Below are 17,951 nucleotides of genomic sequence, written 5' to 3'. Positions count from 1 at the left end.
CAATATGTGTACTAACTGTTTAATGAGAAACTATTCTGTAAACCTTCATCTAAAGTACAATAAAAAATTTAAAAAAAATATAAAAGATATTACTTAGCCTATCTATGAACAATTAAAAAAAATTAAGGAAGCTGTCAGTTATTAATCAAGTCCTGGCTATTGTGAGCCATTATTATAGGAACCATTGCTGTCTTCCTGGACTGGTAGCTGCAGATAATGGTTTGATTTCCTGGGCTGGATGCTGCAGATAGTAGGTCAGAATTCTATTTTTATATAATCCGACCATTATTTGTTCATTTAGTCTCTCAATACATGCATATATAAAACATATATGTGTGTATATATATATATATATATATATATATGATTCTTTAATATATAGGATTTCTGGGTCAAAGGGATTGTTATTTTAAATTAATAGGTATTTCTAATTGTTTTTGTTAGGTGCCATCGAGTTTGCTCTGACTCATAGTGACCCTATGTACAACAGAACGAAACACTGCCCAGTGCTGCACCATCCTCACAATCATTGTTATGTTTTACCCCTTTGTTGCAGCCACTGTGTCAATCCATCTCGTTGATGGTCTTTCTCTTTTTCACTGACCGTCTGCTTTACCAAGCATAATGTCCTTTTCCAGGGACTTATCCCTCCTGATAACATACTTTAGACATATTTCCCAATTACTTTCCAATAATTCATAATTCACATGCCCACCTACAATGCATGAGGGTACACGCTTTCCTCCAATGCTGTCAAAATTAAATGTTGTCAGTATTTTTTAATTTTTGCTAATCTGAGAAATAAATGGAATCTCATTGTTTTGGTTAGAATTTCATGGACTACAAAGTGAGGCTTATAATCTTTTCATATAAGTGAATTTGTGCTGTACTGTAAATTGTCTGCTCTTACACTTACCAATATTTCTATCGGTTTTCTGCTTCTTATCAGTTGTAGGATCTCTCTGTACACTATATATTAAATTATAATATGTACTCTATATTATACTAAATATTAAAATTTGCCTAATAATATGGAGTGCAATATCTTCTCCCAATCTTTCTTTCCCTTTTCACCATCTTTATGCTCTCCTTTGACATGCCTTTTAACAATAATTATGTAAATAAATCTTTTCCATATTCCTCTTTATGAATTACACACTTTCTGTCTACATAAGAAGGTATCCCTCTACCCCCATCCTGAGGTTGAATAAATATTCTCTTATATTGTGGTGATGTGTTGATTTAATATTTATATCCATTCACAATTTTGCATGACTCTGACTTAGATTTCTAACATTGTTTTGTTTTGTTAAATAACCCACCCATGTAGCAATGAATTGAAATGCTATCTTGGTCAGTAAACAAAGTTTTGTTCAGGACCTATTATAAACACTATTCTCTTTTATAGGATAAGGCAGTGAAATAGACAAGGTTGCTACCCTCAAGGAATTTATATTCTAGCCCGGGGATACAAGCATTATAACATCCCAAACAAATTAATGGGTTAAGTTCTGGTAGAGATAAGTCTATGAAAAAAGTAAGATAATGTAATAGAGATGGTGGGGAATGCTGTTAGGGTAGTCATGGAAGAGAAGGAGGAAATCATGAAAAGGCCTAGGAACAGTGTATTCCAAGTTAAAGAAATAGTAAATATGTAGTTTTCAAAAGAAAAAGTTTGGTGTATTTGAAAAAAGATCCATGTAGTTAAAGGGTGGTAAATGAGAGAGAAAATGAAAGAACATTTAGTTAGAGAAATAGGTTGGAACCATTTGATGCTGAGTCTTTATGACATGACCTGTATTCTCTCTGTAATAAAAAACATTTTGACAGTCTGGTAGTTATGTGGAGAAAGACTAGGAAGAAAGGCCTGGTGATCTACTTCTGAAAATTAGCCAAAGAAAACAACAGAATATTGTCCAATATAGTGCTGGAGGAGGAGCCCCCTAGGCTGGAAGTCACTAAAAATGCACAGTAGCCTCAACAATGGACTCAAACATACCAAAAATTGTGAAGATATTGTAGGACCAGGTAACATCTTGTTCTGTTGTACATGGTGTTGCCATGAGTCTGAGTAGACTTGATGACAACTAACAATTGGTTGACAGCATATGCAATTGCCATTGGGTATAAAACAAAAATTCCAAAATCTAACAATCTATCACTTAATTTGTGATAGTGTATGTAATTATTAGATAGTGTTTGTCCTTCAAAATCATTTTGGCTTTTCTCAGTCCTTTACTCTTTCAAATGAATGTTAGAATCAACTTGTCAAATTCCACAAAAAATCTCTGGAAATTTTTATGGAATTGCTTTGAATTTATAAATTAATCTGGTGAGAATTCATATTTAGTGATGAGTCATCCTAGCCGTAAACGTAATCTATTTTTCTATTTATTTAGGTATTCTTTTATATTCTAAAGTAACATTTCATCATTGTCTTCTTAAAGGTTCTGCACATTGCTATTCCTTGGTATTTTGTTGTTTTGGTTAATATTATAAATAGCATTTAAATATATTACATATTCTAATTGTTATTTGTTACCAATTGCTAATTGATATACATGTAATTTCTATCATTTTATTCTATTTACCATGTTTTTTTGTTTTGTTTGTATTTTTCATGTTTTTCTAACTACTAATGATTTATTTTACACTTCTCTCTGATTTGAAAATTATACATTCTAATTCTATTTTCTTAGTGAACACTCTGAACGTTTTAATATGCATACATGATAGAAAAAACTAATGTTAACCAGAAGTAATTGCTCTTAGACTACATAAATTTCATTAACCCATCTTCCACTTTACATGCTATTGTCCTTTCTAATAACAGTAACATTTTTTGTATAATCCTCAAATTGGTTTTTATCATTGTTTTTGTTTAATACAGTCAATGCTTGTTCAGATCTACCTAAATGTTTATCAGGTTGCTTTCCCCCCTCCCCCCACCTATTCTTCTTTCCCATTCTTGCCTTTGGAATTCAAACTCCTTTTTCCTAAAATATATCTTTCAGTAATTCTTTGAGAAGGGATGTAAAGTCTGTAAATTATCTGTTTCTTTTTCAGTCAGAAAATATATTTGTCCTCACTTTTTAATAATAGTTCCCTAAGTACAGCACTCTAGGTTGAGATCTATGATCTTTCAGGGCTTTAAATGTATTACTCCACCGTCTTTTTGTCTGTTTGTTTTTTTTTTTTTTTTTTGGTTGAATTTTATATGCTTACTTTTTTCTTTGATGTTCTACAGAGTTACTACAGATTTTCTAAGTACAGATTAATCGTTTATTATAATTAGGGATTATCATCCTTCTTCAATTCATACCTTTAAACAATTCTAGGAAACTCTCAACTAGGATGTACTTGACTATTGCCTATCCTACATTATCATCTCCTTCTGAAACTCCAATTAGATGTATATTGTGATGTATATTGCACCGTATTCTTTTTTTTCTATGCTTCTTGAGTCTGTTTTGTATATTTCCATCCTTTTATCCCTCTGTGCTTAACTTTCTGTAATTTGTTCCTATCTATCATCCAGTTCACTAGTATTACCTTCAGATGCACGTATATTGCTGTTAAACCCAACTATTGACTATTAAATCCCAATGAGTGTAATTTTATTTCTAGATTTGGTCCTTTTATAAATATCTTGTTGTTTTTTTTTTTAACCACCACTTGCCTGTCAGTTTTTTGTACTCTGTTGGCTTGCTTGTTGCTGTGATGCTGGAAGCTGTGCCACCAGTATTTCAAATAGCAGAAGGGTCAGCCGTGGTAGACAAGTCTCAGTGGAACATCCATGCTAAAACAGACTAGGAACAAAAGCCTGGTAATCTACTTCTGAAAATTAGCCAGTGAAAACATAATGAATCACAACAGACCATTGTCTGACTCGTGTGCTTTGGACATGTCATCAAGAGGGATCAACTTCTGGAAGAGGGCATCATGTTTGCTGAAGTAGAGAGCCAACATAGGCAACAAAGACCCTTGGTTAGATGGATTGGCACATTGGTCACAGGGATGGATTTGAACAGGCCAGTGATAGTGAGGCTGGCACAGGATTGGCAATATTCTGTTGTACGTAAAGTCACCATGAGTTGGAGTCAGTTTGATCACAGCTATCTATTTATCTCATTTTTTAAAATAATACTGCTCCTTAGAATCAAGTATAGCTTGACTTTATCTCACATACTTTGGACATGTTATTAGGAGGGATCAGTCCCTGGAGAAGGACATCAAGTTTGGTAAAGCAAAGATTCAACAAATAAGAGGAAGACGGTCAACAAGATGGATTGACACAGTGGCTGTAACAATGGGCTCAAACATAGCAATGATTGTGAGGATGATGCATGACCAGGCAGTGTTTCATTCAGTTGTACAGAATGAAGGAACCGACTTGATGGCACCTAACAATAACAACAAAACTTGTTTAATGTTTGTCTCTAATTATTTTAAAAAATATATATATTTTTTCCTCTTCTGATTGTTTCTCTCTTTTCTCAAATTATTAGTGCTCTAATCCTCATGTTTGTTATTTCTGTTATTCTCACAGCAGGACTTATTTTTCCTTTAGGAATCTTATGTGTTCTAGGTTTTGAAAGTATTCTGTCCAAGAATTGTTGTATTTATTTTTCCTATTTATTTTTACCAGGGATAGCACAGGACCAGTTTTATATTAAATCCCCTCCCATGGAGTTTGCTAAGCCTACTGGTAGTATACATTTCAATCACAAAACAGATTTATCAAATTCTAGGGTTTTTGTTTACTCAGAGAAATTTTATTTTGGTCAAGAACTTAGGATTCTTGTCTATCTATGATACCTGATGACTTTTTTTCTAGTCAAACTTTTCAAGAAGGGTGCAGCCTTTACTGATTCTCAACAATAGGTGATACTGCCATATCAAGAGGTATTTTGGAATATGTGAGAAACTTTGGGGTTGTTTAAATGACTTGAAAGCATTTCTTGTATTTAGTTGGCAGGAACTAAGAATGTGAAACATCCTGATAATTCCAGTAAATTTCTGCACAACTAATAATCAGACCACCCACAATACCAATAGCACACCTATTGATCAACACTGCCTTAGAGCATCTCAGATTAAGGCAGAGTTCTTCTTACTCCCTGTCTCTTTCTTAACCTACTCTCTGGTCTCAAGTCCCTAGGTTCTCTGGGACTAACAACCTCCCCTTTTTGTTGTTGTTGTTGTTAGGTTCCATCAAATTGGTTCTGACTCACAGCGACCCTATGTACAACAGAATGAAACACTGCCCTGTCCTATGCCATCCTCACAATCTTTGCTAAGCTTGAGCCCATCACTGCAGCCACTAAATCAATTCATCTCATTTAGATTCTGCTTTTCTTTCGCTGACACTTTACCAAGCATGATGTCCTTCTCCAGGGACTGGAGCCTCCTGATAATATGCCAAAAGTACAAGAGACGAAGTCTAGTCATCTTTCTTTCTAAGTAGTATTCTGGTAGCACTTCTTCCAAGACAGATTTATTTGTTCTTCTGGTAGTCCATGGTATAGTCAAGTAAATATATTATAATGAAATGTGCAAAGACCTGGAGTTAGAAAACCAAAAGGGAAGAACACACTCAGCATTTCTCAAGCTGAAAGAACTGAAGAAAAAATTCAAAACTCGAGTCGCAGTATTGAAGGATTCTACCAGGAAAATACTAAGCATCCAAAACAGATGGAAATAATACACAGAACCACTATACCAAAAAGAATTGATCGATGTTCAACCATTTCAGGAGGTAGCATACGATCAGGAACTGATGATACTGAAGGAAGAAGTCCAAGCTGCACTGAAGGCATTGGTGATAAACAAGGCTGTAGGAATTGACAGAATACCAATTGAGATGTTTCAACAAATGGAGGAAGCACTGGAAGTTCTCACTTGTCTATGCCAAGAAATTTGGAAGACAACTACCTGGCCAACCGACTGGAAGAGATCCCTATCGGTGCCTATTCCAAAGAAAGGTGATCCAACAGAATGTGGAAATTATCAAAAATATTATTAATATCACAGGCAAGTAAAATTTTACTGAAGGTCATTCAAAAGCAGTAGCAGCAGTACATTGACAGGGAACTGCCAGAACTTCAAGCCAGACCCAGAAGAGGATGTGGAAACTTTCTTTAGTAAAGTTGTAATATTTCAAGAGCTTATCTTTCTGGCTTTTGCTCCCCAATTTGTTTTGTAACTCTAAAAATTTCTCTTTCTTATGAGGAATTTTTTATGCAATAAATTGTTTTTTCACATTTATCCAACATTTATAGAGGTTTGTTGCTGTTTTCACCATCTTTTATGAAGTAGAAATCACTGACTCTAAATGTTAATATTATGCCATTTGGGCTTCAGACTTTTTTTTTAATTTAAAGAAATAAAACATTACTATTGGAATTGTAATCTAGTCGTCCTTGGAAGTCATACTCTCTGCATTCATTACTAGGGGAAATCACTATTTTGAAATTGTGTGTTTACTTTTTGCTCATGTTTTATACCTTCATTATCCACACACACATTTCCATAAATTGTATTTATGGAAATGTGTGCAATGTACAGTTATAAATCTGTTAAATGGGGGGGGCAGGGCCAAGATTGCAGAGTAGTCAGATACTTCCTGTGCTCCTTTTTTACAACAAACACCTGGAAAAAGAAGTGAATCGATTATATATGACAATCTAGGAGCACGGAACATCAAAGGCAAAGTTGAGGAACTGGATTGAGTGGCAGGGGGAGAGAGAGATGGTTTGGAAGCAGTGAGGAATTGCCAGACCTGAATCGGCAGGAGCCAGCACCCTGCAGGCCAAATAGGTTGGCATGCGCAGTGGTGCTCGGGAGGCATTTTCCACATCGGAAGAAACCAAGTGAAGGAGCACCTACTTACGCATCCAGAACCAGTGAAACGTGTCAGTCAATTGCCAAAAGGTAAGTACATGTGTCTGACCTACTGCATGGATCGAAAAACATCCTCTTTGGGAAAAACCTCTTTCCCATTTACCTGCCCTGTCCCCACTCTGCACCAGGTCCCGAGCCAGCTTTGGCAATTGCCGTGTCCCCTGGGCCAGAAGTGGGAACCATCACGTGCCCTCAGCCATTCTCATGGTCTTGGAGAGGGAACAAGTTAACAAACAGAAAAATATAATCTACCAGCAGCCCTAAGCCAGGAACTCAGGGTAGGCACAGCTTCTACACCTAGGCACATGCATAAGCAGTCCACGGACTTTGAATGTCTTTCACCCATGCATAGACCTGTGTGGGCCCATTTCAACAGCGTAGACCCTCATTACCACAGTACGACAGGGTATATACCTGAAGTATAACTTCAACTGTTTCAGCTATATGGTGAAGTGACGTGTTTGTGACATTTGACACTGCTCTGCCCATTAAGCAGGATCCTCACCTACCGACATCAGGGGCCTGAGGACTGGTGGATCAACCCATGCCACCTAGCCACTCAAGAAAGGGGTCCAAGAATAAGTGGTACCTCCCAGTCCCTACAGTCAGAAGCACTGAGTACTCATAATGTGGCTGCAAAGACCACCCACCTATGCGCTCTAGGTAACAGGGACACACTTTCCTCCCAGACACTCAGGGGCAGCCGTAAGCCCTCTGCCTTGCTCAGCACCTGACCCCTTATTGCAGCCAGATACCTGTGCCTACGTCAATCCCCCATGCTTGTCTAGGACTGTAGGTGAGAGCCTGTACCACACACTTGGTGACCAACTACCTGGACACCTGAGCTGAATCCATACAAGAAAAGCAAACAGACTCCTGGGCTCACATACCTAGTAAGAGATCTAACCAACTGGTGACGGGACGTTACAGCTTCAAAGGCACCAATAATCAGATTAGCTCACAAGAACAGCATATTTGGGCATATCAATACAAAACAAGAACCTAGGACACAGTAATCAAACATAAAATAAATAAATATAATAACTTATTGATGGCTCAGAGACAACAGTTAATATCGAACCACAGAAAGAGGCAGAACATGATGGCTTCAGTAAGCTCCCACAAAAAAGCATCAAGAAAATTACCAGAGGAAGAGAATTTCCTGGAATTACGGGAGGTAGAATACAAAAGATTAATATACAGAACTCTTTAATAGAACAGGAAGGAGATCATGTAAAACACAGACCAAGCCAAGGAACACACAGACTAAGCAACAGAGGAACTTAAGAAGATTAGAGAAGAGCATAATCACAAATTTAACAGGTTGCAAGAATCCATACAGAGACAGCAATCGGAAATCCAGAAGATTAACAATAAAATTTCAGAATTAGACAACTTAATAGAAAGTCATAAGAGCAGAATTGAGCCAATGGAAGTCAGAATTACTGAGGCTGAAGATAAAGCACTTGACACCAACTTATTTGAGGAAAAATCAGATAATAGAATTTTAAAAAAATGAAGAAACCCTAAGAATTATGTGGGACTCTATCAAGAGGAATAACCTACGAGTGACTGGAGTACCAGAACGGGGGTGGGGGGTGGGGGAAATATATAGAGAGAATTGCTGAAGATTTGTTGGCAGAAAACTTCCCTGATATCATGAAAGATGAGACGATATCTAACCAACATGCTCATTGAACTCCACATAAGGTAGATCCCAAAAGAAAGTCATTAAGACATATTATAATCAAACTTGCCAAAACCAAGGAAAGAATTTTAAGAGTGGCAAGGGATAAATGAAAAGTCATCTACAAAGGAGAGTCAATAGCAATAAGCTCAGACTACTCAGCAGAAATCACACAGGCAAGAAGGCAATGGGATGACATATATAAAGCCTTAAAGGAAAAAAATTGCCAGCCAAGAATTATATATCCAGCAAAACTCTCTCTCAAACATAATGTGAAATTAGGGCATTTCCAAGTAAACAGAAGTTTAGGGAATTTGCAAAAACCAAACCAAAATTACAAGAAATACTAAAGGGAATCCACCAGTTAGAAAATCAATAACATCAGATAACAACCCAAATCTAGAATACAGGGCAGAGTAACCAGATATCATCCCAGACAGGGAAGTCACAAAAGTAAATCAAAGCTGAACACTGAAAATAGAGAAACAGATGTCAATAAGTGTCATAGTTTGAATTATGTCCCCCAAAAAATGTGTGTATCAATTTGGCTAGGCCATGATTCCTGGTACTGTGTGATTTTCCTGTATGTTGTAAACCTGCCTCTATGATGTTAATGAGGGAGGATGGGTGGCAGTTGTGTTAGTAAGGCGGGACCTGATCTACAAGACTGGATTGTGTCCTGAGGCAATCTCTTGAGATATAAAGGACAGAAATGAGCAGTGAGACAGGGGGACCTCATACCATCAAGAAAGCAGTGTCAGGAGCAGAGCGCGTCCTTTGGACCAGAGTCCCTGTGCAGAGAAGCTCCTAGTCCAGGGGAACACTGATGAGAAGGCCAACAGAGAGAGAAAGACTTCGCCTGGAGCTGATGCCCTGAATTTGGACTTTTAGCCTACTTTGACTGCGAGGAAATAAACTTATCTTCATTAAAACCATCCACTTGTGGTATTTCTGTTATGGCAGCACTAGATGACTAAGACAACAAGTAAAAGATAACAACATTAAAACAAAAAAGAGGGACTTAAAAATTGTAGTCATAGATTTTTCATATGGAGAAGAAGTCAAGGAGGTATAAAGAAATAAAAGAGTGATTTAAAAATAGAAAAATAGGGATAAATATTAACCTAACCACAAAGGAAACTAACAATCCCATGAAAATAGAAAACAAGAAAAACATAAAGAGTCAGCAAATACAAAATCAACAACAATGAAAAAGATGAAAAGAAAATTCATAAAGAAAAATGACTCAGCACAGAAAATTAAGTGGAACAAAGAAACTGTCAACAACACACAAAAAAGACATCAAAATGGTAGCACTAAACTCATACCTACCAATAATTACACTGAATGTAAATAGACTAAATGCACAAATAAAGAGACAGAGACTGCCAGAATGGATAAAAAAAAAATCATCTGTCTATATGCTGTCTACAAGAGACACATCTTAGACTTAAAGACACAAACACACTAAAACTCAAACGATGGAAAAAAATATATCAAGCAGACAACACTCCAAAAAGAGCAGGAGTGGCAAGATTAATCTCTGACAAAATAGACTTTAAAGTAAAATCCACCACAAAGGATAAAGAAGGACACTATATAATGATCAATACACCAGGAGTCCATAAACATAATAAATAATCACACACCCAAAGACAGGGCTCCAAAATACATAAAACAAACTCTAACAGCATTGAAAAGAAAGACAATAAGAGTAAGAGACTTCAACACACCACTTTCGGTGAAGGAAAGAACATCCAGAAAGAAGCTAAATTAAGAGACGGAAGATCTAAATGCTACCATCAACCAACTTGATCTCATAGATATATAGCGAACACTTTACCCCACAGCAGCCAAGTACATACTTTCTTTTCCAATGCACGTGGAACATTCTCCAGAACAGACAACATTTTAGGCTATAAAGCAAGCCTTAAAAGGATCCAAGCATAGAAATATTACAAAGCATCTTTTCTGACCGCAAAGCCATAAACATAGAAATCAATAACAGAAAAAGCAAGGAAAAAGAAATCAAACACATGGAAAAAGAACAACACCTTGCTCAAAAACTATTGGGTTACAGAAGAAATCAAAGATGAAATAAAGAAATTCAGAGAATCAAGTGAGAATGAAAACACATCCTATCAGAATCTTCAGGACACAGCAAAAGCAGTGCTCATAGGTCAGTTTATAGCAATAAATGCACGCATCCAAAAAGAAAAAAAGTTCCGAGGCCAACTCTTTAGACAAAGATTGGACTGGACAGTGAGACATAAAATGATACTCTTGAAGAGTGTGCTTATTAGCTTAAGTAGATACATGAGACTAAATGGGCGGCTTCTGTTTGGAGGTGAGATGAGAAGGCAGAGAGGGTTATAAGCTGGTTGAATGGACATGGGAAATGAGGGGTTGGAAAGGACGAGTGTGCTGTCCCAGTATAGGGAGAGCAATTAGAGTCACATAACAATGTATGTATAATTTTTTTATTAAGACACTAACTTGAAATGTAAACTTTCACTTAAACTACAACAATAAACAAAAAAAGAAAGGGCCAAAATCAAAACACAAACTCTACAACTGAAACCAATAGAAAGAGAGCAGCAAAAGAAGCCCTGGGGCACCAGAATAAAAGGAAATAATAATAATTAGAGCAGAATTAAATGAAATAGAGAATACAACAACAATTGAAAGAGTTAACAAGACCAAAAACTGGTTCTTTTAAAATATCAACAAAATCAATAAACCATTGGCCAAACTGACAAAAGAAAAACAGGGGATGAAGCAAATAACTTGACAAAGAAATAAGATGGGCGATTCACAACAGACCCAACTAAAATTAAAAGAATCATAACAGAATACAATGAAAAATTGTACTCGAACAAATCTGAAAACCTAGAGGAAATGGACAAATTTCTAGTAACTCTCTACCTACATAAAATAACACAAACAGAGGTAGAACAACTAAATAAACCTATAACAAAAGAAGAGATTGAAAAAGTAATTAAAAAACTCCCAACAAAAAAAGCCCTGGCCCAGACGGTTTCACTGGAGAACTCTACCAAACTTTCAGAGAAGAGTTAACATCACTACTACTAAAGGTATTTCAGAGCATAGAAAAGGATGGAATACTCCCAAACTAATTCTATGAAGCCAGTATAACCCTGATACCAAAACCATGAAAAGTTACCACAAAAAAGAAAATTACAGACCAATATCCATCATGAATAAAGATGCAAAAATCCTCAACAAAATTCTAGCCAATAGAATTGAACAACATATCAAAACAATAATTCACCATGATCAAGTGGGATTTATACCACGTATGCAGGGAAGGTTGAACATGAGAAAAACAATCAGTGTAATCCATCACATAAATAAAACAAAAGACAAGAATCACATGATCTTATCAATTGATGCAGAAAGGCATTTGACAAAAGTCCAACACCCATTCATGATAAAAAACTCTCAGCAAAATAGGAATAGAAGGGAAATTCTTCAACATAATTAAGGGCATTTATACAAAGCCAAAAGCCAACATCATCCTAAATGGAGAGAGTCTGAAAGTATTCCCCTTGAGAATGGGAACCAGACAAGGATGCCCTTTATCACCACTCTTATTCAACATTGTGCTGGAGGTCCTATCCAGAGCAATTAGGCTACAAAAAGAAATAAAGGGCATCCAAATTTGTAAGGAAGAAGTAAAAGTATCTATTTGCAGATGATATGATCTTATACACAGAAAACCTCAAAGAATCCTCAAGAAAACTACTGGAACTAATAGAAGATTTCAGCAAAGTATCAGGATACAAGATAAATATACAAAAATCAGTTGGATTCCTCTACACCAACAAAAAGAACGTCGAAGAGGAAATCATCAAATTAATACCATTTACAATAGCCCCCAAGAAGATGAAATATTTAGGAACAAATCTAACCAGAGATGTAAAAGACCTGTACAATGAAAACTACAAGACACTACTGCAAGAAACCAAAAGAGACCTGCATAAGTGGAAAAACATCCCTTGCTCATGTATAGGAAGACTCAACATTGTAAAAATGTCAATTCTACCCAAAGCGATCTACAATACAATGCAATCCCGATCCAAATTCCAATGGCATTTTTTAATGAGATGGAGAAACAAATCACCAACTTCATATGGAAAGGGAAGAGGCCCCTGATAAGTAAAGCATTACTGAAGGAAAATAACAAAGTGGGAGGCCTCACACTACCTAATTTTAGAACCTATTATACTGCCACAGTAGTCAAAGCAGCCTGGTACTGGTACAACAACAGATACGTAGACCAATGGAACAGAATTGAGAATCCAGACGTAAATTCATCCATGTATGAGCAGCTGATATTTAACAAAGGCCCAAAGTCCATTAACTGGGGAAAAGAAAGTCTCTTTAACAAATGGTGCTGGCATAACTGGATATCCATCTGCAAAAAACTGAAACAAGACCCATACCTCACACCATGCACAAAAACTAACTCAAAATGGATCAAAGACTTCAATATAAAATCAAAAATGATAAAGTTCATGTAAGAAAAAATAAAGACAATGCTAGGAGCCCTAATACATGATATAAACAGAATACAAACCATAAGTAACAATGCACAAACACCAGAAGTGAAACTAGATAACTGGGAGCTCCTAAAAATCAAACACTTATGCTCATCAAAAGATTTCACCAAAAGAGTAAAAAGACAACCTACAGACTGGGAAAAAATTTTTGGCTAAGACAAATCTGACCAGGGTCTAATCTATAAAATCTGCAAGATAGTGCAACACCTCAACAACAAAAAGGCAATTAACCCAATTAAAAAATGGGCAAAGGATATGAACAGACAGTTTGCCAAAGAAGACATTCAGGCAGCTAACAGACACTTGAAGAAATGCTCATGATCATAAACCATTAGAACAATGCAAATCAAAACTACAATGAGATACCATCTCGCCCCAACAATGTTAGCATTAATCCAAAAAACACAAAATAATAAATGTTGGAGAGGTTGTGGAGAGACTAGAACATTTATACCCTGCTGGTGGGAATGTAAAATGTTACAACCAGTTTGGAAATCGATTTGGCACTTCCTTAAAAAGCTAGAAATAGAAGTACCATATGATCCAGCAATCCCGCTCCTTGGAATATATCCTAGAGAAATAAGAGCCGTCAAACAAATAGATATATGCACAGTCATGTTCATTGCAGCACTGTTCATGATAGCAAAAAGATGGAAACAACATAGGTGCCCATCAACGGAAGAATTGTTAAACAAATTTTGTTATATTCACACAATGGAATACTACGCAATGATAAAGAACAATGATGAATCCATAAACATAACTTGGAGTAATCTGAAACTCATTATGCTGATTGAATTGAGTCAGTCACAAACGGACAAATATTATATAAGACCACTATTTTAAGAACTCAAGAAAAGGTTTAAACACGGAAGACAGCATTCTTTGATGGTTACGAGGGTGGGGAGGGAGGGTGAGGAGTATTCACTAACTAGATAGTAGACAAGAATTATCTTTGGTGAAGGAAAGGACAATACATACTACAGGGGAAGTCAGCACAACTGGACTAAACCAAAGCTAAGAAGTGTCCTGAATACAACCAAACATTTTGAGGGACAGAGTAGCAAGGGTGGGTGTCTGGGGACCATGATTTCCGGGGACATCCAGGTCAATTAACATAAAAATTTTATTAAGAAAATGTTCTACATCCCACTTTGGTTTGTGGCATCTGGGGTCTTAAAAGCTAGCAAGCGGCCATCTAAGTTGCGTTTGTTGGTCCCTACCCACCTGGAGAAAAGGGGAATGAAGAACACCAAGGACACAAGGAAAGTATTAGCCCAAGAGACAGACAGGGCCACATAAACCAGAGACTCTATCAGCCTAAGACCAGAAGAACTAGATGGTGCCCAGCTACCACCAATAACCACCCTGACAGGGAAGACAACAGAGTCCCTGATGGAGCAGGCGAAAAGTGGGGTGCAGAACTCAAATTCTAGTAAACCGACCAGACTTAATGGTTTGACAGAGACTGGAGGGACCCTGGAAGACATGGCTCCCAGACTCTCTGTTGGCCCAAGCTGAAACCATTCCCAAGGCCAACTCTTCAAAAATTAGACTTGGCTAGGGGACATAAAGTGATACTCTTGAGGAGTGTGCTTCTTAGCTCAAGCAGATACATGTCCAGAGGCAAGATTAGAAGGCAGAGAGGGTCAGGAGCTGACTGAATGGACATGGGAAATCCGGGGTGGAAAGGAGGAGTGTGCTGTCACAGTATAGGGAGAGCAACTAGGGTCACACAGCAATGTGTGTATAAATTTTTGTATGAGAAACTGACTTGAATTGTAAACTTTCACTTAAAGCACAATAAAAAAATATCTGTTCGGTGGTTTATCTACTTTAATCTTCACACAAAAAAATAGACATTCTCCATGATTTTCCTCCCTTTATGGATGAGCATATAGTAACGTGTCAAAGGTCACAGTGGTAGTAAATAATAATGTGATAGAGCTGGGATTCCACATTAAGCAGGTTTATTCCAGAATTCATGCTCTGTTCACCATTAACAAACAATGTATTAACAAATGTTTTAAAAAGTTACAAAGATGGTGTCATATTGGGCACATCTTTCTGTAGCTTGAATTTTTCATTTAATATGGTTTTGAGATTTAATTTTGTGAATGGATTTAGAATAAGCTCATTTATTTTAACTAGTATAAACCATTCTATTTTATGAAAATAAGACACCATTTATACATTTGCCTTTCAAGGGATATTCACATTATTTCCTTTTTATTATCCTTATAAGTAACACAGCAATTAATATTCTTGTACATGTGTAGGCATTTCTCTAGGTTATATACCAAAAAGTGGAATCTGTGGGTACAGGATACATAACCCTTTCAACTTTTATTACTGAAATACTCTCGAAAGTTGTAGCATTTATAATCAAAACAGAAATATATGCAAGTTCTCCTTCCTTTACATTACTTTTTTTTCCAGATCTGATAGGTATGGAAACATTTCTCATTGTTTGAATTTTCATTTTTCTGAATTGTTGATTTGATATGAATCTGTTAATTTGTCTATTAAAATTTAGGTTTCCTTCTTCTAGTAATTGTTCATTTCCTTTGCCCCTTTTTTGTTTTGTTTTTCTCTAAACAATTTGTAGAAATTCTAACATATTTGAAACATAGTATTTGTATTTCATACATGTTTTAAGTAACTTCTCATTTTCTTTTTGCGACTGATTTTGGTGGTGTTTGACATTCAGATTGTATTTATTATTTTTAATATAGTCCAATATATTTTTTGTGAGTTATGGTTATGTGACTTCCTACTTTGGGATCATAAATATCTTCTGATTTACTTTCATTTAGTTATTCAGGTTTTTTTTCTTTTCACATTTAGATTATTAAAACATCTGTTGAGTTTTGTTTGCTTGTTTGTTTCCTTTTTGCTTATGCTGTGAGAAAAAGACATAATGGTATTTTTCCCATATGGAGAGCCAATTGTGCAAACAACATTTATTGAATAGTCTATTCTTTTTATATTACTTTTAAAGTCACCTCTCACTTCTGTGATATATAGAATTTTAATATATGTGTTTTTCTATTTCTGGATTCCCTTTTCTGTTCCTTTGATCTTCATGTCTATTACTGTAGCAAATACCACACTTCCACATTATTTTCATTTACAATAGTTTTATGGTTGGTTTTACTATATGCTGGGGTGTGCCCTTCCATTTTGTTCTTCATTTTCAAAATGCTCTTGGCTCCTTATTGAATATGACTTTTTGTATGAATTTTAAAATCTTTTTTTTCTGATTTTACTTATATATCTGTCAAGAGTTTGAAATAAATTGCAAATAATTGATAGATTATTTAGAGGAAAATTGATATCAATCAATATAATCTTCCTACCTAGGAATTTGGTCAATTTCTCCATTTATTCAAGTATAACTTCTATTTTCTGTAAATTCTAGGTTAACTGCATCTCACAAATTCTGACATAAAGTACTCGTACAATCATTTAAAACCACTCTAAAATGATGTAATTTCCTTTAGTCTGTATGTCATTTGGGACTTTTTATTAGATTCAAAATGAGTATTTTTATACTTTAAGTATCTTTTTATTGCTTATTTCTAATTTAATTGCATTTCAGTCAGAGAATATAACCTAAGTGGTATTGAGAGTTTGAATGTTTTAAAGATTTGCTTTATGGCCTAATATGTAGTTAATTTTGTAAACTTTGCATGTACCTGGAAAGTATGCATATTCTCTACTTGCTGACACTAGATTTCTCCATATAGTTATTAGACCAGCTTTTCGTATTGGCATGTTAAAATTTTCTATATCTTTAATAAATTTTTAGCTGGTTTTATATACCATCTGATTGTGAATTTGTCAATTTCTCCTTGTAATTCTATCACCTTTAGTTTTATATATGTTGAGATTATGTTGTCAGGTGTATTCATTCACTTTATGAGGCTTTCTAACCTTATACACAAGCATCATGATAGTGAGAGAAACAAGGGAGACCCAACAAGTGAGAAAAAATGAACTAAGTGTAAAATCCAGTTTAAAGTTTTGCCAGATTTTATAATTTAAACAGTCCATTCAAATAATGCTCGGACCCTCTCAAATAAAGCTGCCAAGAATATCAACATTTTTCTTCCCTTTTCTCCCTACCAAAGTGTCTAGATGTATGTTGAGAAAATGTCATGCTCTCCTTCACCTATGTGCTGGTTGACTCCCACTACTCTCTGGCACAATGTTTGTTGTCTGCCTGATTGCCAGGCAATCTCCTGATCTCCAGTGCTGAATTTTGTGTACAGAGGTCTACATTTTTAGCTTGGGCAATAATTCTTGGTAATTCCAGTCATCTCTGCCTCTTCTAAGCTCTTGCTGGCTGTAGACAATTGTTTCTCTGCCACTTTAGACATCTGTTCACCTGGCCATATGATTAACATCACAGGAAAACTGAGGCAGCATAGAGGGTGCTCACTAAAACTACTCTCACTCTACTGTTTTCTGATCAGTAAAGTATCCTGGAGTGTCCATGTTTGTGTAGGACACTATTGTAGGTTTTATTTTCCAAAGGTATCTCATTTCCCACATACTCTTCTGCAATGATATCTTACCATTTAATTTGTTGTTGTTGAGTCTGTTCTGACTAACAGCAACCCCATGTGTGCAGAGTAGAACTGCTCCACAGGGTTTTTAAGGTTGAGACCTTTTGGAAGACAGTGTGTTTCTAGAAATTTATCCATTTCAACTAGGTTTTCAAATTTGTTGGAGTATAGTTTTTCATAATATTCTGTTATGATCCTTTTTATTTC

Source organism: Trichechus manatus, unplaced genomic scaffold (genome assembly GCF_000243295.1).
Source record: "Trichechus manatus latirostris isolate Lorelei unplaced genomic scaffold, TriManLat1.0 scaffold00051, whole genome shotgun sequence".
Taxonomy (NCBI): domain Eukaryota; kingdom Metazoa; phylum Chordata; class Mammalia; order Sirenia; family Trichechidae; genus Trichechus; species Trichechus manatus.
The sequence above is the reverse complement of the archived record's forward strand: the minus strand, read 5'-3'. Positions refer to the sequence as shown.